Genomic DNA, 25765 nt, shown 5'->3' with positions numbered 1-25765 from the left:
ACCAGTACTTAGGAAAAACAACTTCCCTTACAGAAGCAGTAGGTTAGTAGTATAGAAGCATTGGCAACACTTTAGGAGTGACACATCTCCAAACACTTCACTCTCCTTTATAAGGAGCGTAGCAAGTCTCTCTCAAAAAGCAGCAGAGCTATTGCAACTGCAAGCTCCTAACTCCCTGAAGTAGCTGTGAAATGATCTGTTCTGGACATGTATTAGCAGCCCACACAAATATATAACACAAGGAAGATAATGAAAACAAATTACTATGTACACGATATTTTCCTTCTAGACACTTCTGCATAGCAGTTTAGGTGAAGGTGACTGGGAAGAAAAGAAGGGGTTGTGCTGGATGTGAGTAGCCACAGCTAAACCTACTGGAGTTTAGGGTGCCATCATCTCTGTGGTGAGGGCAGATGTCCACACCATAAGTGCCTGCAGCTCAGCCAGCTTACAGCTGTCAGGATGTCTTTGCACTAAAATACCAGCCCAGGTACTCTAGTAACAGCAGTGTGGACAGATGGACAGACACCACCCCCCACCTTTACCCTTTTCACCAAGAGCAGGGCCAACCCCCCAGTCTGAGCAAGCTGCCCAGGCATACGCAGCCTGCGATGGGCAGGCACATCCCTTCCACTCTCTCACAGGCTTCTGTACTTAGCAGGAGGGTAAAACCAACACAAACCATGCCTCAGTGTAACTATAAGGGTCCGACTCAGAGCTCTGTACAGAAGAGCGCTACTTCATCATGCCTACAAGAGCAGCAGCCTCTGTCTGGCAGAAGGACAAGCCCCAGACTAGAAACACATGAAGAAAAAAAAAAAAAAAAAAAAAGAAAAAGCACTGTCAAATCTTGAATATATCCATTAGACCCCTCACACGGTCAGATAAATCCCTTCCACTGTATCAGTTTAATAAAAGAAAATACCAAATTAAGCCCAGGTGGCACAATTTGTCCAGCCCTACTCAATGAGAACTAATGCAGGATGCTTACCCACAAAAAATGAAAAGAGTAAGAGATGGTTAACAAAACTGACAAATCATCTGATGTTTAACAGGAACTCCCAAAAACCACCAAGTTTCTCACCCCCCCAAAAATTGCGGCAATAGGTTTCTTCCTCTCCCCCCCACTCCTCCTTCTTTCTCTCTAGAGGATGTATTTGTCTTGAAGAAGTCCAGTGAAAGCAGAAGCAGTGCAGAAAAAAGCAGCATGTTGACTGGTACCTTTGCTGCTGTTGAAAACACAGAACAAATACGAAGGCTCAGAGCCCGACACTCTCAAGCGGAAAGGGCTGGCCCTAGTCAAAACTGCTAGATTAAAACACAGAGACAGAAATCTCAGCCTAGAAACAGAATGAGAAGTTTTGTCTGCTCCCCTTTCTTCTCTTTTCAGCCCCAAATTTCTCTTATACCAAGTAGTTCCCATAATTGTCACTGAAATCAGACCAGCAAGACCTTAAAGGGACCAGGCAGACAGTTCCTGGAATGGAGAATGAAAGAGATACAAATGAAATTTCACTTTCAGGATGTTAAAAATCCCTATTCCTAGGACGAAAAGATTGAAAATTAGTTTTACATATTCTGCGTATTACCCCCGTGAATTTAAATATAGTAAAGCATTATTTCTGGTTACACACAAGTCAACCATTTTTACGACTGACTTCAGGACGAACATTAGTCAGACGCAGATGCAGTCAAGTCGTGTCACTAAAATGCCGTGACTGGCTGGTAGAGCAAGTCTGGGAGATTGCTGGGTATGCCTAGAAGGCAAACTGGCTATCAGGTTTTAAAATCCTCTATTGAGCATTGTGAGTTCAAGTGGCTTGGGTTACTTTTGCTCTATGTAAGTTGATAAATAAGTCTACTGACAAAGATTCTGCATTTTAAAAAAAAATTGTTACTTCAGGTATCAAGCGGCTACGATTTTGAACTTTTTAGAAATAAGGGTCACTGAATTTAAATACCAAGTTGTAATCACTGGGCCAACCAAGCTTTGTTTCCTACCAATGTGTCCTCCTGTTCCCCCCCTTGCTTTCTAGATGCTTGGATCCTTGAGCCTTCCCTTTCACCTACCCTGTTCTTCCCTGTCTCCTGATGCCCTACAGAGATGAGAGAAGAGCTACGGCTAGCCGAGCAAAACATACATGCAGACTTGGTTTGGCAGCACTCAGTTGCCTGACATCCATAAGCACCGAGTCTGACTGTCCCTCCAGGAGGGTTAAAAGCATAGTGTCTCCTCTGCATACCTGCCTCTCCTGAAAAAAATCGGTCATGAAGATCATTCATGGCCATCTTCAAATTTACTCTGAAAGATCAAAAGGCTCCAAGTTTGAGGGACAAGTGAATGAACTTATGCCTACAGGAAATTCAGAATATACAAAAATCCATTAACATTTATTTCTTTTCTGTATTAAAAACCACACTATACTCTTTAATACTTTTAAAATTTTGCAATATACAGTGAACTATTGTTTGGTCTCTCACACTACAGCAAGAGGGAGAGGAGACTGTAGGTACAGTTTCAGGAAGCCGTAAAGTGGCACAAATCTTCAAGTATTCATTATGTAGACCTGAAGAATTTATTCTACTTCATATTATTAGGCTTAGTTTGTTTGATAAATATTCTTCCTAAAGAAAGCAAATTTGTACATGGGAAAAAATGAAATGGTATTAAAAAAACGAATCAAAGAAACCCAACCCACAACTGCCAACAAGGAACTTAAAATTTATTTTAGAATTTCTGGCAACTCATCATAAATGAGTTCTCATAGGAATACTAAAATTAGGTTAGCAGTTCTTGTGAATATCAGGTAAAGAGAAAAAAAAAAAAAATCAAGAACTACTGCCAAGAAGATTTATGCTGTTTTTTTCAGGGCTCAGCCACTGCTAACTAGTAAAAATCATCATCCAGGTCTCTCTCCCCTTGAGTCAAAATGGGGTCGGATTCCTTATTTAACATGTTCTCCCACTCCCCAAGAAACCAGCCCCAAAACCCCAAGAAAAAACTGTTCAAAACCAGTTACCTACATATACAGGCAATAACATGCACTGTACCCCTAGCCCAAGCACATGGCACATGCTCAGATTTAAGTGCACCAGCAAATGTAATCTCTAAACCTTCATTTTGCAAATTAAGTTATTTGAGACCCTCCCTACCCCCTTTTTTTTTGTTTTGTTTTAATACATTGTATCCCTTGCTTTGCCTCTTTAGCAAATGCGATAATTGGTTTTAAGTTGCTAAAAAGTAATTCTTTACAAGATTGACACTTGGAAATTCCTACAACAAAGAATGAGAGGGAATAAGGAGCCACCTTAAAACAGCAGTCAATATGTGATGTGCTTAGGGTCAAAAACTAACGAGCCGCTTTTCAAGCAGTAAGCCACCACAAGCTTGTCAGAGAATAAAGTCATGAGAGGATGGAAAAAAAAAAAAATCTGACTCACATCTATAACATAAAAGGTCCATTTCTGATGTTTTTGGTTCACACACATATTGCACACAGGCAGCGGGTGTGCTTGAAGGTCAGCTATCCTGGAAGGCATCTGCATTTTCAGGAGAGTATGATATTTGGGTGGGGGAGGAGTTGGTGGGCTTTAACTATTGCAAAACAGAGGGGAGAAAGTGGTTTTAAATTACTTATTCCTCCTAAACCGCACACTGGGATGGCCTCAAGTGCCTCATACCGAGCAATGCCCCAGCTCTTACCACTCCTTTTATAGAGGCCTTTGCTTCTTTAATTTTTTTTTTCTTTTTCCAGAGAGATTAAAAACGATATACAAAGAAGTCAGTGTATTGCTTGGAAACATCTGCCAACATTAACAGAAGAAGACAACTGAGAACATTTTTAGGATCAGCCTCTATTACACCCATCTATGTACCAGCAATTTCAAAACAGCATATATTAGCCACAAATCAACTCTACTAACTAGTCTTCCAGACAGGGCAATCAAAATACATATATTAAAAATACCTGAGTCACACCAGTGGAACTGATCTCCAACATGATTTGAATATCTTAGATTTAATTAGAAGGTGTTAACAAGCACCCACACATTTACTCCATAAGAAAAAGACAGCAACCTTTGAGATCTTCAGCGGCAGCTCCCACCAGACTAGGTTGGACCTCGGTGGCCCAATGAACCAATGTAACATCTCCAGCTCCAAACTCCAGCCCATTCTTCCTCTCCTCCAAAACCACTGCAACATTTAAACACTGGGATTGGTAACACTTGCTTCCAGTCCTGCCACCATCCAAATTCTACTCAAATAAGCGTCTGGGGACAGGATGCAGCAGACTGAAGGTCCTGGCATTGTCTGGAGCAGGTATCAATCTCCTGCGCTCAATGCTGTTGCCTCATCCCCCAGAGTTTCTACCAAAATAATATACTTTACACTCTTTGGAGAAGGACACCTTTTGTGACTTCTCTAGTTTGCTAACAATAACCTAAGTTATCTTGCATAATCTGTTTAAACAAATATTAAGTATGAGCTGATATACATCCCCCTCATCTTCCCACTGAAACTATTTTACTCAAGCTGCCACCAAACACCAGAAAGCTGGTGAGCTTTTCACACGACTTAAATCAAAACCGGAACAAAAATTCAAAATGCTTTTAACTTTCACCGTCTCCCCCATGAGAGCTTATATATGGCACCAAGTGATCCTAGTTTCTGACTAAAATAAAAGCAAATAAATAAAAGCACACACGCTCCTGAGATGGTCAACATCACCTGAGTGGCCATGGCAAGAGCTGTTCTCCAGCACTGCCAGTAGTACCTGGGGAAGGTCTGTGTCCCCAAAGGGTCTGGGAGGTGCATTTATTACTGTCAACAGGCAAAACTCCACACTTCTCCACATAACACAGGGATCAGTTTAGTAGTAAGACTCCACTTTGGCATAGCTGTTGCACACTGTCCTTCTGCTATGCAGCGATGCCTGGTTAACCCGAACGAGCTGTGTAACCCAAGGTTCGTTTCCGTACCAGGAGAGGCTTCTTACTCACCTCTGAGCCCCAATCAACTCAACCTACAGTGACAACTGTAGGGAGTGAAAATATACAACTAAGTCTCTGGGGTAGGGCAAAAAATAATCCAGCTTTTTATTTTTTAATCGCCGTGAATATAAGCAGTTCTGCAGCATTATGATCGGAGTATTGTGAACACCCATTAGCTCAAGGATAAACAGCTCGTTTGCATTGGAAGATGAGAGGATTTGTGGGCAACGCAAGGAAGGTGAGCAACGGAGGAGATTGAGGTAAGCAAGCATGAAGACAGGATTTCTGTAAGCAGGGTTATGGGAACAAAACAGGTGAAAGAGGGACCTCTAAAAGAGCCTCTGGTGGCCACAGCCAGTGCCACAGAGCCAGAACAAACACCCAAAGAAACATCACAGGAGGAAAACAGTGGAGGCAACAGCCAGAGTCGGGAGACTTTGAAGAAGTTCCCTGGTGGGGACAAATACTGAAGGGGGGGTGGGAGGGGGGAAGCCTGACAATTCCCCTCCCTTGTCCATCTTCACCACCTCAAACCTCTCTACCAATACTTCCTTTTACACCCACTGGGCTTTTAAGGCTTCTTTCTTCTTTGGTTGTACCAAGATACCCAGGAGGTCCCCAAGGCACAGCAACCGCTCAGCCCAGCCACCTCCCTCACCACCAGCTGGCCGAGCAGCAGACAGTACCCACTCAACACTCCAGACACTTACCTTGCCACAGCTTTTCGGGAGCTGGAATTTCCTAAGCTAAATACTAGTATCTTACACATTAAAGCAGGCATATGCATGTAGAAGATTTACGCCTTCAGCTGCTCTCCCACACTGGGGTGTGAGGACGCCTGAGCTAGGTGATGTGAGCCACACGCTCCTCAAAGCAGCTGCAACTGCAGGACAAGTCCCACGTTCACAGGTTTGGCAGTGGCTGTGCGTTTTTCTTGTATTCTAATTGTCCTGGTTTTTTTTCAGGCAAATATTAATTTAAGTACTTAAACCATTAATCATAAAATTTTAATTTTGTGTGTGTTTGAAAAGAAATATATAAAAAAATAAACATCAAATAGTGTAGGAAGTTTAAACCTTTAAAAAGCACAGACTATAGCTAGTCACATGTACTTCAGTCACTTATAATGGCAGCACAACTCGCAATGACAGAGTCTCAGACATCTAGTGGAGAAAAAACACCTCCTGGGTATAAAACCTTAAGCACGTGTTATTGTCCCACAGCTCCCGTGAGGCTCATCTGGGTGGCACGCCTGTTATTTCAATCCTCATATTTGCTACCAAACATTAACTTTAAAGTGGGTAACTTAGCTAATAGCTAAAGTACTGCCAGGAAAGCAAACACAATGCATCTCTTTGCATATGCTGTTTACTATGCATTTTCTTCACTGTTTTACCAAAATAATCACTGTGATACAATCTTATTGCTTCAGGTTATATTGCTGTATGCAGCGTGAAAGTCTGGTGCAAAAATTCGCTACAGGGAAATGGAAACCTTTGCAGTTTTGTGTATGTAAACACTGGTTTGGTCATCTGCTTCATGTAATTGAAGCAAAGGGCCATCTCTGTCCAGCTCTTTTTGAGGTGACAGAGAAGCCTACAACTACTCCCCTACAAGGGAGAATTTCCACCACTCGGGCTTGAGGGAAGTGAAGACAACTGACAGCAACTGAAGATCTGGCACCAAATAAGCAATTTAATTAGCTGGCAGGTGGAGGGAAGTAATTATTTCTTTCTATGCAGCATTTGTGAGACCACATCTGGAGTACTCGGTCTGGTTTTGGGAGTCCTGGGAAAAGAAAGATCGACATACTGGAGTGAGTCCAGTGGATGGCCACCAAGATGCTGCAGCACTTGGTGTATGAAGGAGAGGTCTCGAGAGCTGGGTTTGTTCAATCCGTCCTGGGAGATACTCAAAACCTGACTGGATGAGGCCCTGGCTTTGAAGTTAGACTCGGATTTGAGGTTAGCCCTGTTCTGTGCAGGGAAATGATTTCCAGAGGTCCTTTCAAACCTAGATTCTTCTGTTTAAATTTTAAAAGGAAGAAGAGCTCATCTTGGAGAAATTAGAAGGACTATTAAAAAGTAGTTTAATAGAAGAACTATTAAAAAGTACTTTTATAAGAGAAGTCTGTTAGCTCTAGAGAGAGCTCAGTTACAGAAAATAATTTTTTACAATATGATTGGGGGAAGGAAAAAAAAAAACAAAACAAACCAAAATATTGTAGGTGATCATTCCTTCAAACAAAACTAGTTTTTTTTGTTTGTTTGTTTGTTTTTCCCCACTAGGTTTAAAGCATGATATGAAAGAGTCCAAAGCTATGTACTTGTTATGATATACACAGGTTTAGCAAGTTCCCATACCAACAATCATGAAGTAAATCTACATGATGCAGTTTGACCGCCATTTTTGAGATATTTTCTCAGACATTATACCTCACAGTGGTAACATATTGCTGATTACGGAAGAAATTCTTTATCGCAGTTTGGGGTGACTACATTATTGGAAAACACAGATCTTATTTCCCTTGCAGAGTTGTTCATACCTGCATTCTCTTAAGATCTGTGATATTTCACTTTTGGAAGAGAGTGTTAACAATGGTCCAGTGGCACTAAGAGATCCATAGAAATGTATTAACACTTCAAAATTCAATTTGAGACAGCAAGGCCTCTAAACCAGTTTAATTTGAAAAGATCTCACTCATCAAGAAGTACTCTCCCACTCTCATGGTGACATAATTTGAATGGCGATTGCATCCTTCTTTAAAAAAAGAAGATTGAAAATTAAACGCTGCATACAATTGCAGCATTATGTCATTTTAAAGCTTGTGGGCAGCTGTTATAGAAAAAAAAAGATTTCTTTTAAGTTTCGTAGCAATTTTTTTTAAAATCTAGTTTGAGTAGTCTTTGGTACTGTGAAAATGAACATTCATCTAGTTAGTCTACTGTTTCAGGTCAGTGCTCTCCTGTCTCTTCTTTTTTGTGTCAAAAAGTAAAGCACAGCCTCTACAGCACCACACATTGCTGCACAGATACACTCACAACTACTATGAACCCATCATGGTGGTCCTGGAAGCGGTGCAGGCACGTTGGCACGATGCTCCTCCTGGGCTGCTGGGGCTATCCTGACTCTCACACATGAGCTCTTCCGTCCACCTCGGCACAGTGCCGTGCAGATGTATCATCTCGAGTCTTAGGCCTGCTCTACCCAAGGAAGTAAACCCAAAGCAATGCTTTTTTGACCCATTGTCCCCATTCAGGTCCAGATTATTCTCAGCACAGTCCTGCTGTGCTACATTAGCTTTAAAAGGGTGACAACTATCTTTTGTAAGACACAAACTTACATGGCAAATTGTGGAGGAGTTGACCACAAAAGCAAAATTTGGCTGACTTGTTTAAGAACTACAGCTATACAGTCAGCTTCATAGTGCAGAACTAACTCTTTTGCATGGGGAGGAAACAAAAAAAACCCCCAAATAACGTAGCCTTACAACAGTTCAAATTAAGACTTGCTGAAAATGTAGCAAGAGCAGAGACAAGGTCACATCACCCTTAAAGAAGTCACTGAATCACACTGATGCCAGAGGAAGCCCACAATTTAAAAAAAAGACTATAAATGAAAGAAGTTTTTTAACCTTTTACAGGACCGGCAGCAAATTGTTCTGAATGTCAAGTCATCAAGTAGTAGAAACTGATACTCTCCCTGTCCTGCCTGCAGTGACCAAGGAGGAAGAAGAGGGAGACAGTCTTCCCCACGCCCTTTGTCCGCAGCCCTATTTGTTCCTTTTTGGCAGCCCCACTTGAACATTAGGACAAGGAGTTCTGCAGTTTTTAAGCATGTCAGTAATGCTGCCCTAAGCAAGAAAGACAGTCAGTGCTCGTCCTCTACCTCCCCCAATGCACACAAGGTCATTTTTGACCTTCAGATGTAAGGGATGTTTCTTCCACAAGGTCACAGCGTTTAGCAGCTCTCTTCTCAGCCTAACTTTTGGGTTCATTACATTTCCTACAAAAGGGGAACTCCTAAAGAGGTGGTCAAAAGAAATTGAAGCCAACACTATGTGTGTTTTTTTTGAGAGCATACAGCCTGTTACACTGAGAGTTAAATCCGGCTCTTCAGCTTGCGAGCTTCTGTCCACTGACCTTATGCCAACTGTCGGCTGATGGGCCTACACCGTTTTTCAACAGTGATAACATCTAAAAAAATGGGGTGCATTAAACACATGTGTTTGTTTGAATTTCTTTTTTCTTTTAAAAGTGGTTTGCCTTAGTCTTTCTGAATAAAATATAAGAGATTAAACAATAAAAATAAAATAAAAATACAGTTGCTATTCCTCCTCACCAGTTCAAAGTATGAGGTCTTACGAATGTAAGATTGCTGACCATTCAAAGACACCTGGAGAACTTAATATTTGGAACAGAAGGCCTGCATATTCGGCTAAAGGGTTTAAATGAAAATTATGAATGACCTCAGATACTGTGCTATTCAAAGGATTAGCTTTCAATAGTTTTATTCCTTCTTGAAGAGTGAAACCAGCAAAACATCAATTAATTTGGAAATGGGACCTAGAATGTCTCTTGCTGAAATCACCAATTCAAATGCTGCCTGGAGTGATAACAACTAGAAATTTCACAATCTATTGGCTATCTCACAGCCAAATCCCAGAAGGAAATTTAGGAGTTTTCAGTTACTTCCCAGGAAAGCAGATAGGCAACAGAACCGGCATTTTTGCTGGTCTTCAGACAAATATCTTCCTGGATGTGGGTTTGCCTCTGAAATCTTATTATTCAGACCTGCCCGTTTTCAAACATTATTAGCATACAGCCACAGCGTGCAAGAGGACCTGTCCACAGAGAGGTCTAAAAACATGCAAGAGGTCATTAACTTCACCATAAAAAAACCCTCCACCATTAACCTCACCACTGAAAATAAACACTAAGCATTTACATATAGTTTAAAACAAGAAACAGTCTAATTGCCTAGTCAGACAATAGAGGTTTTCATTCCGAGTCTTAGAGATGCTTTTTTTTTCCCTGCAAAAAATATATCATCGCTTCCTAGTGAGAGGCTGCCCACAAAGAAAAACCCAGTCCCAGGAACAAACAAATATTCTTTCTTTTAACGGTCTGAGAGCTGCTTTCTCTTACACCTGCTCTCCTCCCCCCCGGGGTAAAAGCAGCTGGCTGTAGGACGCAACCATCGCCATCTTCCAAACAGGGGTCTCAGCTGGTCTTATGCTAAGTCCTAAGAAATGACCAGGTATGGGATTAAGTTGTCCCAGAAGAAGGAAAAGTACTTCTGTGGAGAACTGATACAAGTCCAGAAGTTAGAAAGTAACAGACAAGCTTCAGCTGTATTTTTTTTTTTGGACAGTTAATACGGCCCCCCGAGTAACAGGATGCTGGTTGATGCAGAGATCGCTACAGTCCTCATTAACATAGTCGTGAAGTCTGTGCGGCTAAAAAGAGAGAGAAAAAGTCCACGAGCACTCCTACTGCATGCCTCACCGATGGCCCAGAGTTGACGTGAGGTCATTCACCAACGTCGCTGCTAATCTCAGCCCCAGCTAGGTGCCCAGCACTTTCATCTCCCACCACGATGCTGCGACGCAGCGCGCTGTCATGGCTTCTGGCTTGGACAACTTCTGAACTAACCAGCAACAAGTCTTCCAAATTATTTTGGGCAAGAGCATCAACTTCAGGGCAATTCTCCAGTTTAAAGGTCAGGCACAAAAGGGAAAACAACATATTTGTAAGAGAAAAAAAAAATAATCAACAATTATCTGTACACTGATATCAGAAGCCAAGATAGGAACTGCATGATATTCCAAAGCCATGCCAGGAAAACCTTCAGAGCTGCCTCTTTTGTAAGTGGTACAGCTGCAAGTCAAAGATCACCGTTACACAAAGTGCTCTTTCACACACAGGTTATGCTAAAACAAGGGAGGCTGGAAGGTCTTTATTAATACAATAAAAAGCCTTCAGATGAATGTTAAAGTTCATTTGTTTAAAAAAAAACACAAGTAAAATAATAGAAATTGTAAAGAAAAAGGATGCTAGGAACCACCAGATATGGTGATTAGAGAACTCTCATGGAACAGAAAAGTTTTTCTTAAAAAAAAAAAAAAGAGTGGGTATTTAATATTAATCTTCATTCTCATATCCTGTTTAACTTGTCTGTATAGCTTCATACAGCAAACTGAGGCCTGACAAGATAAAAATTATCTGGCAATAATATTTTCATCTTGGACTACACCAAAAAGGCTCCAGAACTGTTTTGGTCAAATCTGTTAACATGGGAAAACTGGAGCCAAGAGGAAAAGGACAATTTCAAACAGAGAAGATATTTCATCCAAGTCAAGCCAATCATTTGAGGTTTCTTCCTTCCTCCTCCAAAAATTGCTAAAACAAGAGTTATTTGCAAGTTTAAGTGGTGAATAAAACAACACTTTTCAAGCGTTTCTGGAAGCTTCAGTACTGATGGTACATTTTGCCTGACACGTAAGATCTCAATTTCAGGTTAAAATAAATTGTTACAGCCCTTACACAGCCAGGGTTTTAGATGTTTATCTGTCTTTTAGAGCACCCAGAGCTGCGGCAAGGCAGCATCGAGGAGGTGAGGAAGCTCCTCCCCAGGCCACCCCAAGAGCCGTGAGCAAAGCGTACTATGAGAGGTAGAGCCTTCGTTCCGGGCTGGCTGCTGATAGGGCCACCAACCACGGGGCCATGCGTTTTGGGGACAGCTCAGTAATTGCTCTCACAGCACAGGATCTGATACTATTAAAAGTAGCTCTGGCTCTGTTGAGGAGCTCTGGCTGGGCTGCTTCATACTTCAAAGCATTGAGCACATCACTCGACAGCTGCTTCTCAACATCCCTCCTTTCTGGTTGTAGCCACAGGGTACCTAAAGCAGGATGGGACAAAAAATTTCCCTAGGCTATAAAAGGCATCCAGTCATTGCTGCCTCCTAAAAAACCCACCAAAATAAGATAAAATAAATAAACATAGAGGGGCGACTTTTTCTGTTCCCATCAAAACATTCTCACATTGCAGATGCCTTGTATAGTTCATCATATTAAACCATGTCTCAATGTGAAGAACATCAACTAACTTGCTCTAAGAATTCAGGTTACCGGCTTAATCAAGTAGGACTTACTACTCACAGATACTCTAGAAAATTATAGTGTGGAACAAGCAACTTTCAGAGGCGCAAGACTTCCCTGAATCAGGAGCTGAGCTGGAAAACATGGGATAACCTCTCCCCATGTCACCTTGTCACAAACAACATCAGTAGATCCATTGAAGTTGGGATGCCTTTGATACAAAAAAGGAGCTGCATTTTGGGAAGAACAGCAAGTTTAAAATTCATTTGCTGTCCTCTCCCCTGTCATAAAAACGATTTCACTCAGGCCATCTAATTTAAATCAGTTGATATTGCCAGGCTAGCCTTTTGATGGCTTTTTCAGATGGAAAACGTTCATTCAAATTCATGGTATACAAGGGGTAGAGCCGGTCAGAAAAAATCCAACAGTCATTTTCTGCAAGAAAATTTAGTTCTAGCCATATCTAAAAGCTCCATAAAACTGTTGCTGACGTTATACTTCAGTAAAAAGTCAAAATGTCAAAGGTTCTATTTTGTTCCAAACAGGTGCCAATATTTTGAGTTGAAATCCTTGCTTTCATAGCAAGTTACCATTCAAAACAGTCAGAAGTAAGACGAGGCGACATGTTTTGATTGACTTGAAGTAATTTTATTTTTCACTTCCCCCAGAAAAAGTGCTGATATTGTTCAGTTTTGTTCCCATTCCAAGTGAAGGAAAGTTCTGAAAATCCTTTACAAAATGTCATTGTTTTCCTGCAGCCAGTGGTAAGGAGAACAACAGGGCGCTTCTCCTTGGCTGCAGATTCCCATAAGGTCAAGCCTGTTTCGAGTTTCAGGGCTCAAGGACATCTCCCGCCAACAGGTTTAACTTGACCACTCTCAAACCGAGAGGCAGCTTACCTGCCTGAAACCAAACCAGTGCTTGGGCACGTTAAGAAGCGAGACTGCCCCACAGCACCGCGCTAAGGAGGCCCACGCACTCCTTAAGGAGCGTCGGATGCTTCTCGGATGTACCGAAACAGCTTAAACCTTTCACCTTTCATCTGGATCCGTCATTTCGCAGTCTAGAAGAAAGTCAGGCACTAAGGGCAAAACCCGTGAGAGGATGCAAATGCTAAAAATACCAATTCTTCTACACCTGTGAGTTTGTCACCTATTGAAATACAAAATGTAAGTTGCTGTTTCTTTTTTAAATTGTTACTATCTTATTGAGAGCAGCTTGGGGTTTTTAAACGGTAAGAGCAAGCCACTGTGATGCCAGGTAAGACATCCATCAGGCAGGCAGATGCACCACTGGAGTTTCACCTCTTTCTGAGGCAGTTTGTGCTGGGTGGCCCAGGCAGCATTTCCCCAGGCACACCGGCAGTGGGGAGTGCGGCTCCGAGGTGCCCAATGTGTTCAGCACGGCGCAGCAAGCAGCCACATCCCTCGCTCAGGGGTGCAAGATCTGCAGGGGTCGCAGCCGCCCTGGTAGCGAGGCCTCAGGATGCTCCACGCTGAAGCATGCAAACCCTTTTGTGGGTTTCACCCTATGTAAATTGCTGACTTGCACGATACAGATCTGTAGGCCTTTTGTCAGCAAAGGAGTCCTTAATTGCTAGATTTCAATGAGACTGCTCGGGTGAATTAGATTTGTCAGTTCGAGTCCTGTTTTTGAAGTAATGGGTCAAAATCACTTGTGAAGACACTTCTGTGGGAGCTGCAGGGTGGGAAAGGGCCAGGAGTTACTGGTTTTCTCCCTCTCCAAGGAAGGTCACTTTGACAATACACACTGCCAGCAGCAGACCTGCCCATAAAGCAAATTACAAAGCGCTGTCCGTGACACAAACAAACATCGTTATTAAACATTCAAAGTAGCGCCCAATCTGACTTAAGCAGAACTTTACAAAACAAGTTTGAATCAAATATTAATGTGCGCCCCAGAGAGGAGGAGGAGGAGGAAGGGAAAACACATGCGTGCAACTCTCTCTCTCCCTGAAGTAAAAACACTATAATGCAGGAAGACAGCAAAGTGAAGATGCTGGTTAAATAAAAGTAATCGGACATAAGGTGGGCAACAGCTCCAAGCCTTCTTTAACACAACTAAATATATGATACTGTAGATGTATCATATTACAGTGTTAAATCATTGCAAAGGCACCGGACAGTTTTCACTAGTCTAGCCACAATTTTATTACACTGTAAATCCAGTGCAGACCATACCATGTCCAGATTAGTATATTTGGTTTAATTGGGCTAAGCCATAGGGCCAGTGGCCACAGAGGTCCTCTCCGTGTCAGGCTGCACCCATGCATTTCAGATGACACTATTCAGGCATTTTGTGTAAAGTTATTGTGAAATCTAGTACAGTACCTCAAAAATATCTAGCTCATCAGCAATGCTTTATCTTACTCAAATGAAATAGAAATTTGTCAGTGGGCCCTAACTTTTAAAGATACTTAAAATGAAAATGATTAATAAGAAATTTCTCTGTAGCACCTTCATCACTTCTGCCTTACATCAACTGCCATGCCCATACACCAAAGTTGTTTATCCTTCACTGAAGACATGTATTTATTCAACATCAAAACAATTTCTAGAGAAGCCTGTTCAGGGTTTTATACTTAACTGGTATATCACGCCACTACGTCTTCCACCAGCAGGCAACACAAAATTTCTGAAACAACATGCCTGAAGCATAAACCACAAAACACCACAGCCAGTGGCCTACCATTAGACAACCTCATATTGGAAATACTTATTTTTGCCAAAGAGGAGCCACGCAAATGAGGCAGTAATTTGTTAGAGGTGGAGAAGAAGCAGTCTTACAGGCACCCTCTAAGAAACACCTGAACATTTCAACAAACTAAGAGAAATCTGCAGCTTACTACCAACGAAATACAAACGTTGAAGGCATTAATTAGGTCATCTTCCTTTCTCTTTTTCATCAAAATCACAGCTTCATGGGGTAAAAAAAGGCCTCAGGAAGGAACCCATTGTTATTTTTCCAAGATTCTCTTCTCAAAGTTGTTCTTTAAAAATTGTGAAAAGTAACAGATCTACTGACATCCATCAAGTGCTACCAGTTTTCTGAGCATATACATCAAGGTGCTGAAAACTCCTATACCACTGCAGGGAACGTAACAACCTTTCCACTTTACTGATACTAAGTAAACATTTAATTTGAAAAATGAACTTCTCTGCCCTCCAGTTTCCCACTGGATCAAGCAGTGGCTTCAATGGATGTGACTGAGAAGTTGGAGATGCTTCCTTCCCTACCCTTCCCACTCTGGTATTTTTCTTCTGGCCTCCTTTGTTCACTTAACAGAACTTTGTTTGAAGTGTGTTTTTACTCCTTCACTGCATGACAAACCCACACAGTCAGAAGACAGGCTTATAAAAACCACAGATCTCCAGCAGGGAGCTCGACGGTGGGTGTAATATTGGACACAGCTCTCCATTCATCATGCACATTCTCCGGATTTCAAGTTGACAGTGTCCCTTTAGCTTACTGTTCCTCCTCATGGGAGATCAGACGAGTCAACCCTAATGAAAACACTTCCTCCACCAGCACATAAACAAACAGATCTTCACCTGCAATTGTTCTAAGCTTCGGCCACAGAATGCTAGTTAAAAAGATATCAAGGAAAAAAAAAAAAAAAAAAAAAAAGATGGGTGTGTGGGGAGGAGATACTGGAAAGTGTTACAGCTGCAGGGATGGTGGAAGGAAGGATGTGGGAGTTAAGGAGGTTGTATACAAGGAGGAAAATGACAAGGTCTCAAAGGCGTTCCCAGTACTGTGCATGCATTTCTAAAGCCCGGTCCGTTCCCCCTTGTTATTTAGCATTTTAAGAATCAGAGCGTACCAGAATGATTGATGGACAACTGCAGAGGGTTGCTTTCCACTCAGCCTAAACCTTCTCCTCCAGCACCGACCGACTCAGCCCTGCCCTCCCTGTCACTGCTGAACAGACCAAGACATCATGGTCTTGTTTTCACAAAGTGACCCCCTTCCCTCCCCGGCCCTCTCCTAGCGCTCAGGCACACGCAAAATCCACACGGAGAAGAAACAAGGCGAGTTCCCGAGGAAGCAGAAACCAAACTGAGCGTTATTAAGGAGGTCGGGCGACACGTACGCCGTAGCTCTGCAGACGCAGCAAAACGCTGGCACCCATGGTGTGTCGTTTGGTATCTCGCTAATCTGAAATGTGGCTGGAAAGGAACTGGCACCGGATCAGCGGCCTCATCTGGGGAGGAACAGAGAGGCTCTAGGGGAAAGACAAGAAACAAGCCTCTTTTCACATCCTACCACCCTTGGGCATTTTGTGCGTCCCTTCTTTCTTCCCTGAAAGAGGCCTTTGTCACAGACGCGCAAAACCTATACGATTTATTTCAGAGGGAGAGAAGCTCTTTTTATTTATTTCCCCCCTCCCCTTTTTCGCAGTTCGGCGGCAACAAATACAGCCCTGTGCTGCGCCCCCTCCCCGCGCCCCGGCCGGCTGCCGCGGGGCGGGGGGGACGCGGCCCGGGGCGACCCCCGGGCACGCAGGGGCGCGGCGCCCGCCCGCCCCGGCCCCGCACCGCCGGGCACCGGCGCTGCCCCCGGCCCTCCCAGCGCCCCGGGCCGCGGCCGCCGGCCGCCGGCGGGGGTGCGTGGGGGACACCCGCAGCGGCGCGGCCGCCTCCCCTCCCCGGCAGCCCCCGCACCCCCTCACCGCTCGGGCGCACAAAGGAAACAAACGCGCCGCAGCATCCAGCCATCCGTCCGTCCGTCCGTCCGTCCCCCCCCGCCCCCGCTCCCCCGGGCGGCGGCGGCGCGGCGGGCTCCGGCCCCTCCGTTACCTGAGGCGGCGCGGCGCGGCGCGGCTCGGCTCAGCGCGGGGCCGGGGCGGCGCCGCCGCACTCACATCCTCCTCGCTCCGCTCCTCCGCCGGCTGCCCCCGCCCGCCCGCAGCGAGGGGCGCCGCTCCGGGCGCCGCTGCCTCTCCCCGCGGGCAGACGCGCTGCGCCGAGCCCCGGCCGGGCGCGGAGGCGGCGGCTTCGTGCGGCGGGGGAGCCGAAGCCTGGGCAGGGATGAGCTCGCACGGGCTCCCCGCGCTGCTGCTGCTGCTGCCGCCTCGCCTCCGCTCCGCTCCGCCCGGGCGAGCGCGGCTCGGGCGCTCCCCTCCCACCGGGGCTCCTGACAGATGGCGCAACCGCAGCGCCGCCGCCGCCCGGCCCCGCTCGCCCGCCCGCCCGCCCGCACGGAGCCGGCAGCCGCCTCCCCCCCCGCCGCCGCGCCTCGCCGCGGGGGCGGTCCCAGACTGGCAGCGCCGCCGGCCTATGGCGAGGCGCGGCCGGCAGCCGCCGCCGCTCTGATTGGCGGGCGGCGGGGGGGGCGGGGCGGGCGAGGCGGCCCCCTCAGCGCCCGGTGGCCGCGGCGGCGGGGAGGGCAGCGCCCGGCCGCCGCCCCCGGGTAGCGGCAGCCGTTTCGGGCGGCCCGCGGGTGGCCGGCGGGGCCGTGCCGGAGGCTGCCCCGGCCTGGCCGGGGAGAGGAGCCGGGGGCGAGGTGTAGGGAGAAGGAGGGAGGGGTGGCCGGCCCCTGGCGGGGGTCGCGGCCGGCAGCCGCCACCGCCGGCGCGGTTCCCGTTGCTCCGCGCCCCGGGCCCCGCTGCGTGCCTCGGGGAGGCGGGAGGCGGGAGCTGAACGTCTCAACATCCCCGATGAATGGGAGAACAACCTTAAGCAGATTACGCCTCTTTGTAAAAGCCAGCGTCTTGTTTTATTATTATGATTTTTTTTCCCCCCTAATTCTTGAAATTGGCAATAGTGGGTTATAAGGCAACGTCGGTAATGAAATCCGCGGAGGTTTTCCAGAGTTATGGTTTTATTCCACTTTTTGCATTCAATCGCAGAGTATTTCAGCCGGCTGTGTTATGAGGAGTGCCAGCCCCAGCACGGCCACCTTCCAGGGGGGTACCTGCCCTCCCCGCAGCACAGCTGGGCGCCTTTGCTGGGGCCTCGGCCTTGCGCCGTGCCCAAAGACGCGCGGGCTTTGCTGCCCGCCAGTCACGGCGCACCGTGCTCCACAGGCAGGTGATCTCTGTACGCTGTGTTCCCTTCAGGTCCTCAGGAACGCCGTAACTCCTCCTGGCATTTCTCAAGGTGTTCGCGTCCACCTCCGATGCCCACTGAAAGCACCACATGCTACAGCTTCAGGTCCCCGCTCCAACACAACCCTGCCCGTGACCTGTGCTCCTGTGTTGACAGATTGGCGCATCTTGCTGTCACTCGTCTCCTAGGCTTGGAAAGATCTTTTGCCTTAGCACTGAAGAAATTGCAGTTTAGGCTCCAACAAGAACAGGAGACGGATGTAAAATACAGATGCAGAGGGAGAGAAACTTAATAAAACATGTTGAAGAAAAGCAAAGAGAACTATAAGACAAGTTTTCAATAAATAAGGTTTACATTTCTCTCTCCCTTCTCCTCCCTGGATTTCATTTTTGGCTGCCGGTATTTAACCAGAGAATCATTTCATCCTGGTGATTTGATTTCCTGATGAAATTACAGCTTCACAGGTTCAAATGTAACCTTGTTTCCCATCAGAATGTCTACAGCCATGTGTTTACAAGAAAAAAGTGTTTCATTTCTCTGTCTAGGTGACCATGTAGGTTGTGTGTAGGTGACTCTTGATCATTACATTTCAGGACCCAACAGAGTTTGCTCCACTAATTCATATAAAGAATTTGGAGAGAATGGGAATTCCAAAAGAAAATGTCACTCGTGTCACTTCTCATTTAAAACCTGATCATAGATGTAAAAACAAACAAAATTTTCAGGCTCCTAGGTAGCTCATTTTTAGTTTCCCTCCTGGTCTTTTCATGCAGATTGATTAAAAAAAAAAAAATAAATTACCATATAGAAGGTACAAACAACACAAGAGTAGAAATGTATAGATCAATTGAAAAACCAATTATTGCTTTTCATCCTGTCGGGTGATAACAGCAGCTTGGTGGAGAGGTCTGGTTCTGCCTTTCCAGAAACGCTGGATGGGATCTTGATCCTATGGACTTTGAGGAGCTCAGGCTGCAGCCACTGGGCCAGCGGCAGGCACTGGCTCAGGCAGAACAGAGCTGCTGGCCAGAGAGCAGCCTCAGCTGGCCCAGCGCAGTCTGGAGCGAGAGCAGAGTCACAAACTTCCAGCTTGGAGACTATATCAGCACTGCAAACGGTGCAAAAAGTTTGCCTTTTTTATGGGCTTATGCATAATCTTACCTTCCCACAAGTCGATAGAGGTTTATATTCTTGGGGATCTCAGGCATCTTGGAAATTAATCAGAGAACCAGATGTTCTTCCTGCAAAAGCTATGGGAAATAAAAGCACTTAATTTTATAATCAAGAAACTGGGAATAAAGAATCCTTGTCCAAAACTTTGAATGCTCTTGCCATGAATTAAAACCAGAATGGCACAAAGGAAAAAAAAAAAAAAACCCAAACAAAAAACAACCCGCCACTCTTTTTTGAGCCAAACCAGAAAATAACCAACTAATCAATGAAAGCAGACCAAACCAATATCACACACATCAGCCACAAAGCCGCTCTAAGCCTGGGCAGATAAACTGGCTTGGCAGCATGCCGTAGCAAGTCTGACGCTCTGAGCTAGTACAGCTGAAGGGGAGCGAGGTGTGGAGTCAGAAACCAAGTGCATGGGAAGCATAGGAAGGAACCTTGGGTTTCCCCTTTAGGGGAGCTGTAATTTCTTTAGGATCATGAAGACCAGCAGAGCTGCTGTGAGTTCCTGCGGCCGCCGTGGGAGAGGTTAGACGTGCTGGAGTGTTGCCTCTGGGAGTTGAGCCCGTGCATGCCCACAGCATCTCCTCCTTGCACAAGTCTTGATCTTTGGCACTTACCACTGTGGTCTGACCATATTGATATCTGCCTTCAGGAATCACCCAGAAGATCTGACAGGCATCCTCCCAGCTAAACAGAAGAAATAATTAAATTTCCCTAGATAATACAGGAGCAGCTCTTTACATTCTCCTCTTACTCCCTCGACTTTTCTATTTTAGCCTTAAGTCCATAACGCTGTTTTCTCCCACCTTCATCTATGTGGCCTTCCTCCTCATGCCAAACTACGTTCTCCTTCTTTCTCCAACCTCACCTTAACACGCTTATCATTAAAATCTTGAAATAATGTCCACCGAAACAGCATCAGCTGTTTTCATGGAAAACATGAAAAATACTGTCAAACCTCAATTCTGCAGTCAGTCACATGTGCTAAGTGATGTAGTGTCAAGATTTTTCCCTTTTCTTCCTATTCCTCGCTCCTGACTTCCTATAGAGTTGCAAAAAGCCATGCCATTTTTGCAGTTGAGCAATACGAAAATTACAGAGCCTAATTAGGTTTTATTTGTATTAATAATTTAACATCCGGGCATGCAGTACAACAGTCACAAAATGACACACGAGTGCCTGTCGGACTTCTCAGCAGGCAAGAAATCAGTGACCGGTATCATGAGTGTATGCTGAATAAATAATAGCTACAGTTTGTACTGAAAGGTAATACTTTGAGAAGCAAAACATGCTGAAGTTTGTAATAGCAAGGAGATGTAAAGGCAGCTCTTTTGTAGAACAGGGCAGGACATCAGTTTTCTTGGTTGTTTCAAACCACTGCTGGTAAAGCTAGGCTGCCTCTCAGAAAAACCCATCAGCATTACTTGCTGGATTCTTCCGAGCCGTAATTTGTAAAAGTGAGAACCTAAGAAACTTGTATTTTAAAAGATCCCAAAAGTGGTAAGCTTTACAGTGCCTTTTTTTATCGCAAACTTTTTGATTGTGACTACCTTTCAGAAGGATAACCAAACGTCATGTTCAAATTCTTCACTCAAACCAGTAGACTAATCACAGACTAACAGGTCACTAATCGGCTTCACCCTTTTAAACCCTCTCTTACGCTTCCTCCCTTTCTGCATTGCTAACTTGGTGACGCTTCTATTCGTTTTGGTTTTGGCTGTGTGTATTTTACCAGCTATAGCCTGTCATGTATAGCATATTATAATAATAATTACAGAGTAGTGGGGAAAAAAAGGATCTGAACTTGCCTACAGTATTTTAAGAGTCTGACAGTATTTGCCTGAAACATCCCACTGTGTTTTCAGGAGATGCTTCGGCTGGGGAGTGCTAAATGGGTCCTGCTGACTCACTGGTGATTGCTGCCAGGGGATGCTGAGGTGGCAGGTCTGCCTCCCTGGGGAGACCGTCTTCGAGGTGGGAACAGCAGCCTGGAAGCAGATGGGAAGGGTTTGAGCTGAGCTCTTCAGCCTGCTCGTCAGCGCTAATCCCGCTAATACGCGGAAGCTGAAGGAAGGCTATTGGCAGGGATAGGAGAAGAGCGCTTTGCATTTTGTATAACAGAGACACCGTTTGTGGGAGCAGGTAGGCAGAGGAAACTCCATCACAATTATGTCTTTAAAGAATAAACAGAAGAGGCCTTCCTTATTGCTGTAGAGGGCCTAATCTCCAATGTTTACGTTCATACCAGCCTGCTTTTCTTCTTGTCTTTGAATGTCCCTAAAACACAAATTGGAAGAGGTGTTTCCTCAGACACCGCACAGAGGTTTTCACAAACCAGCAAAGCAGGTGCTAAACTGTAAGAATAACATCTTCAAATGGGACCATGCGTTTTCTAAAAGTTAAATGTCGGTGTTTACAAGTTCCGGATGTGTTTGCACTCTCTGTGGCTACACGTGGACATGGGGAAAAAACCACACACGGGGCTACCTGAGGAAATCCAGAAATAACATAAAAATATTAAATCCATCTTTTCATAACTTCCAGAATTATTAAAAGTTGCATCTTACTAAACTCAGAAAAAAAATTTCTTACTCTTATTTTACTTACTTAAATAAACATTTTAAACTCTCTGTGAAAGTTGGTAAAATGTATTGACTTACAGTAAAAATATTTTTGAAATGACAGTGAGGAGCCTGCAGAAGAAGGACACTGGAAACAGCAGTGCATCTATAATCCAGCCAAGGAATATATTAATTCTTTTTTGGGGACAGTATCTTTTCGAAGATACAGGAGGCAGTGTGTATACGACATTACATAATTTTGTAGAAATGGAGAACTGTTAATACACTTAAAGATGCATCATTGTCCTCCTTCTGCTGTCAGCATTAGCCCTCTGCTGAGCATCAGAGGAATGCTGGGAAAGCTGGCTTCCTGTGGTGGAATAAACCCGGAGCAAAAAGCTTGAGTTTATTCTTAAATATCACTTTCTTCATTTACTTATAGAGACCAACCCTGTAGCAGATGCATTAATAAATTGCAGACGTACACTCCGTCTTCCAAAAAACAGGGCTACATAGGGCTTTGTGATTCCCAGAAGCATACACTTTCCAAAGAACTATCCCTAAATGCCAAAAAAATAGAAGTAAACTGTTTCTTGCCTGTCACTGTTTGTATCCCTAATGTTACACTGTGTAACAGAACTAACATAGCAGTCTTCAGGTCTAAAATGTAAGCGGGTGCTAAGGAATAACTTACCCTATAAGGATACCTCAGATTACCCAAGGGAAAACTTTGATTTTAGTGCTTCCGTCCCCAACATATAAAATGGGGATGACAATGTCTTCTTACTTCTGCAGCGTGAAGATTAATTACTATTTGTAAATAATTAAAGATATTCTGGGCAGGCTGTACTGCAGAAGCTCATGAAGAAAATTAATAATTCTGTTTCCATTGTGGGGCTGGATTTCCGCACAGTGCCACCTCCTGAATGTGAGGAGAGCAATATTTCTATTTTTCTCTTTAATTCTTTTGGCCATTACATCACCAAATGAGTCAAGATTCTCTGGAAAAGAAGACCCATGATCCTGTGACTAACTACTGCATCCACTCAGGGAAGCTACAGCAAGGTTATGTAAACCGTCCCAGTTCTGGCGCTACCCAACTGTTGAACGCTTGACCTTCCACTTCTCGTGTTCTTTTAATCTATTTTTGGATGTGATTTCCCAGGGTTTTTTTTTTTTTTAAATGGTAAAATAACCCAGAGATCTGTCATACGGGAGTAGTCTCATTCCATATGTATCGTTAGCAAAGACATATGCTAATGAGCTTATTAGAGGGTTGGGAGAGTCGTCTGGCTGCCTGCACACCTCCTCCTGGAGGCTGCAGAGTTGCCACCCAGAAGCAGTGGGCTGTCATCGGCTGCCTGGGACAGTGATTAGGAAGGTACAAAGTGCACACCTTACCAGCGAGTTTCCAGCTATCTGCTGACAGTGGAGTGCTGGTGGGTGGTCCCACGGTTTGGGGCTGGGTTCCAATTTCTGATAGATCTTCTTACTCACCTTCTTTCCCAAATCTGCCCCTTTCTACTCATGCTCATAGAGGCTGTCTTCACTCTAGTGCCCCATGCATTCATCCCTGTCACATACCTAGGGCCTTGAAGTACCCCTTTACTGATACTAACCCTATTTCTAACAACATTCGGACTTGTGGACTGGATTCCAAGCAAGGATTAATAAGATTAGCGTTTGCTTTCAGCTTATTAATCGAAGCCTCTGCCGCTGCTGTTATCTCCAAGGAAAACACATGCAAGCCAGCAGTGTGCTCATTGTGCTCTTTGCCCACGCTGTGTCTGCTGGCACCTGCAAACGGATGTGATTCAGTGCGAATCTCCCACGAAGCAGCCATCACCTTGGCTGTCATCACGTTGGCAGCACCACGGGCTGCTGTTGTGGAGCTGCAGGTTTGAATGCCACCGCCCTCGTTTTGCCCTGTTCTCACCTCTTGTAGTATTTTGAATTGCCTGTTTTGTTAACAATGTCAAAAAGTGAACATGTGCCCTCATTGGCTTAATTTCTAACTGGGAGCCTTTTTTCCTTGGGAACTGTAATTGCATCCATCATTAAGGATGAATTCTGGATCCTTCAACTAAAGAAAAAACAATAATCATGGCACCGTACCATAGCTGCCTGTATGCAGACAGGCCATGCACATCATTTGGACATTCCCTCGCTTTCAGTGGAAGACAGATATAGGATGTAGTGAAGCCAGACAGAAGGAGAAACAAAATAAATGCAGCCACACTGCTCTCTGTGACAGACACACAGCTGTGTGCTGAACAGATGCATCAGGACTAAGATGGTGAGCACCCAAGTGAAGATCTAAAAACTCTCTAAGACTCTTTCCACCCAAAAAGAGTATCTGCTCAGTGCATGCAAGCAAAAGACTGGAACAGATGATCATCTGGCTGAACTGTTCAAGATTCATGTGATTATCAAATCTCAAAGGACTTGAATATAAGAATTTTAAAGACTTAAAAGAAGATTCCTCAACAAGTCTCCAAAAACTGGAGCTGTATGTAAGGGTAAGGTGCAGTTTCCTATGTAAATGCAAGATTTAAAATGGACCAGACCTAGAATTGTTAATCCACTAAGCAGAAGAGAGAAAACATGACAGTGTACCCATATGAATGCAAAACCAAAATGCATAGAGGTAAAAAAGTAGCCAAAATTAAAAGGGAAACGTGAATAATCTGAGGGGTAATAAAGGGTGCCCTGCATAAAGACTTTGAATACAATAATCATTGAAAGAGAAGTCATTGAGATCAAATGTACTGATAAAAGAAAAAATATAAAATAACATTGTCGAGGAGGCAGGAAGTGAGACCAAGAGTGAGATTTTGCAGGCACATAATATTAACGCAGTGCAAAGGTGTGGAAAAAGAAATGCAGCTGTAAACCTCAGACAACCTCATGATGCAAATACAAGATGGCATCAAAAAACCCTGCCCCAAATCAAACCCCGTGATACAAACAAAAAACACCTCAGGAAATCAAATGCAAAACAAGCATTAGGGCGGTAGTAAATATGTGAAGCGATAAAGACTTGCACAGCGTTGTTCAAGAAATGAACTCTGTCAACCAGACCCAGCTAGAGTACTGTAATGGTGGTAGGATGGTAGAAAATTCAAGCTGCCATCATTATTCTGAGTCCCTTTAGGGCGTGGTCAACAGGGCTGTCATGGGTGTCACCACGTGAATGACTGTACCAACTCGGGCAGGATAAGCATCTTTCGTTACCCAGATCATGATGACTCTCTGTGCGCGAGTGTTCTGCTGCACCCTTCTCTTGTGCACTTTTCCTACCCAACAGGATGCTCTTTCTTTTCAGATGCCTATGCTTTGCTTCACTTCAGTGCTTCCTTCGTTTGGGAGCTTAGAAGAGTTGGCTGGTAATTAAAGTACCTTTGCCCAAAAGTGCCTTTTGGGTGTCCTTGAAGCGCTTCCATGAGTGTGCTTCCACTTTCCCCGTGCTATGACTGGATGAGGAAAAGCTAGGCAAGCACCATAGCCAGACAAGCTGCACACTTGCAGACAACTGGAGATCATGACTAAATACCTTTCTGGATGAGGATTGTCAACTTTGGAGAAGCAGAACGATTCCCAGTGCTTCATGGCAAACAGCAGTAATGGCAAGAGCACTCAGGCAAGTCAAATGGCTCCTCTGCAAGATTATGGACCTCATCTAGATGCAGAAAATTGGGAATGGCATTTAGGATCCCATCTGCAGAAGATGTGAGTAATGCCTGTCAACAATAGGAGTGGGATTAGTTGGATCTATGGGGAGCTGCACGTATCTCACAACCTTCTGTTGCACCAACAAGGAAACTGCATGGCGGCAGCTACAGCTGATCGTGGCCACAACC

At 44.6% G+C, this 25765-nt stretch overlaps 1 protein-coding gene across 1 annotated transcript in view; it reads right to left on the bottom strand.

The window, feature by feature from the left end:
• Positions 1-17006, bottom strand: part of FYN (FYN proto-oncogene, Src family tyrosine kinase) — a 140664-nt gene extending 123658 nt beyond the window's left edge. Inside the window, exon 1 of the mRNA XM_082306376.1 lies at positions 16915-17006. The gene's annotated coding sequence lies outside the window, so the exon portion shown is untranslated. The remainder of the gene's footprint in view (positions 1-16914) is intronic.
• Positions 17007-25765: the final 8759 nt, after the last annotated feature.

The sequence above is a fragment of the Platalea leucorodia genome, assembly GCF_965183815.1.
Source record: "Platalea leucorodia genome assembly, chromosome: 3".
Lineage (NCBI taxonomy): Eukaryota > Metazoa > Chordata > Aves > Pelecaniformes > Threskiornithidae > Platalea > Platalea leucorodia.
Note: the sequence above shows the minus strand (reverse complement) of the source record. Positions and strands in the feature narration are given on the sequence as shown.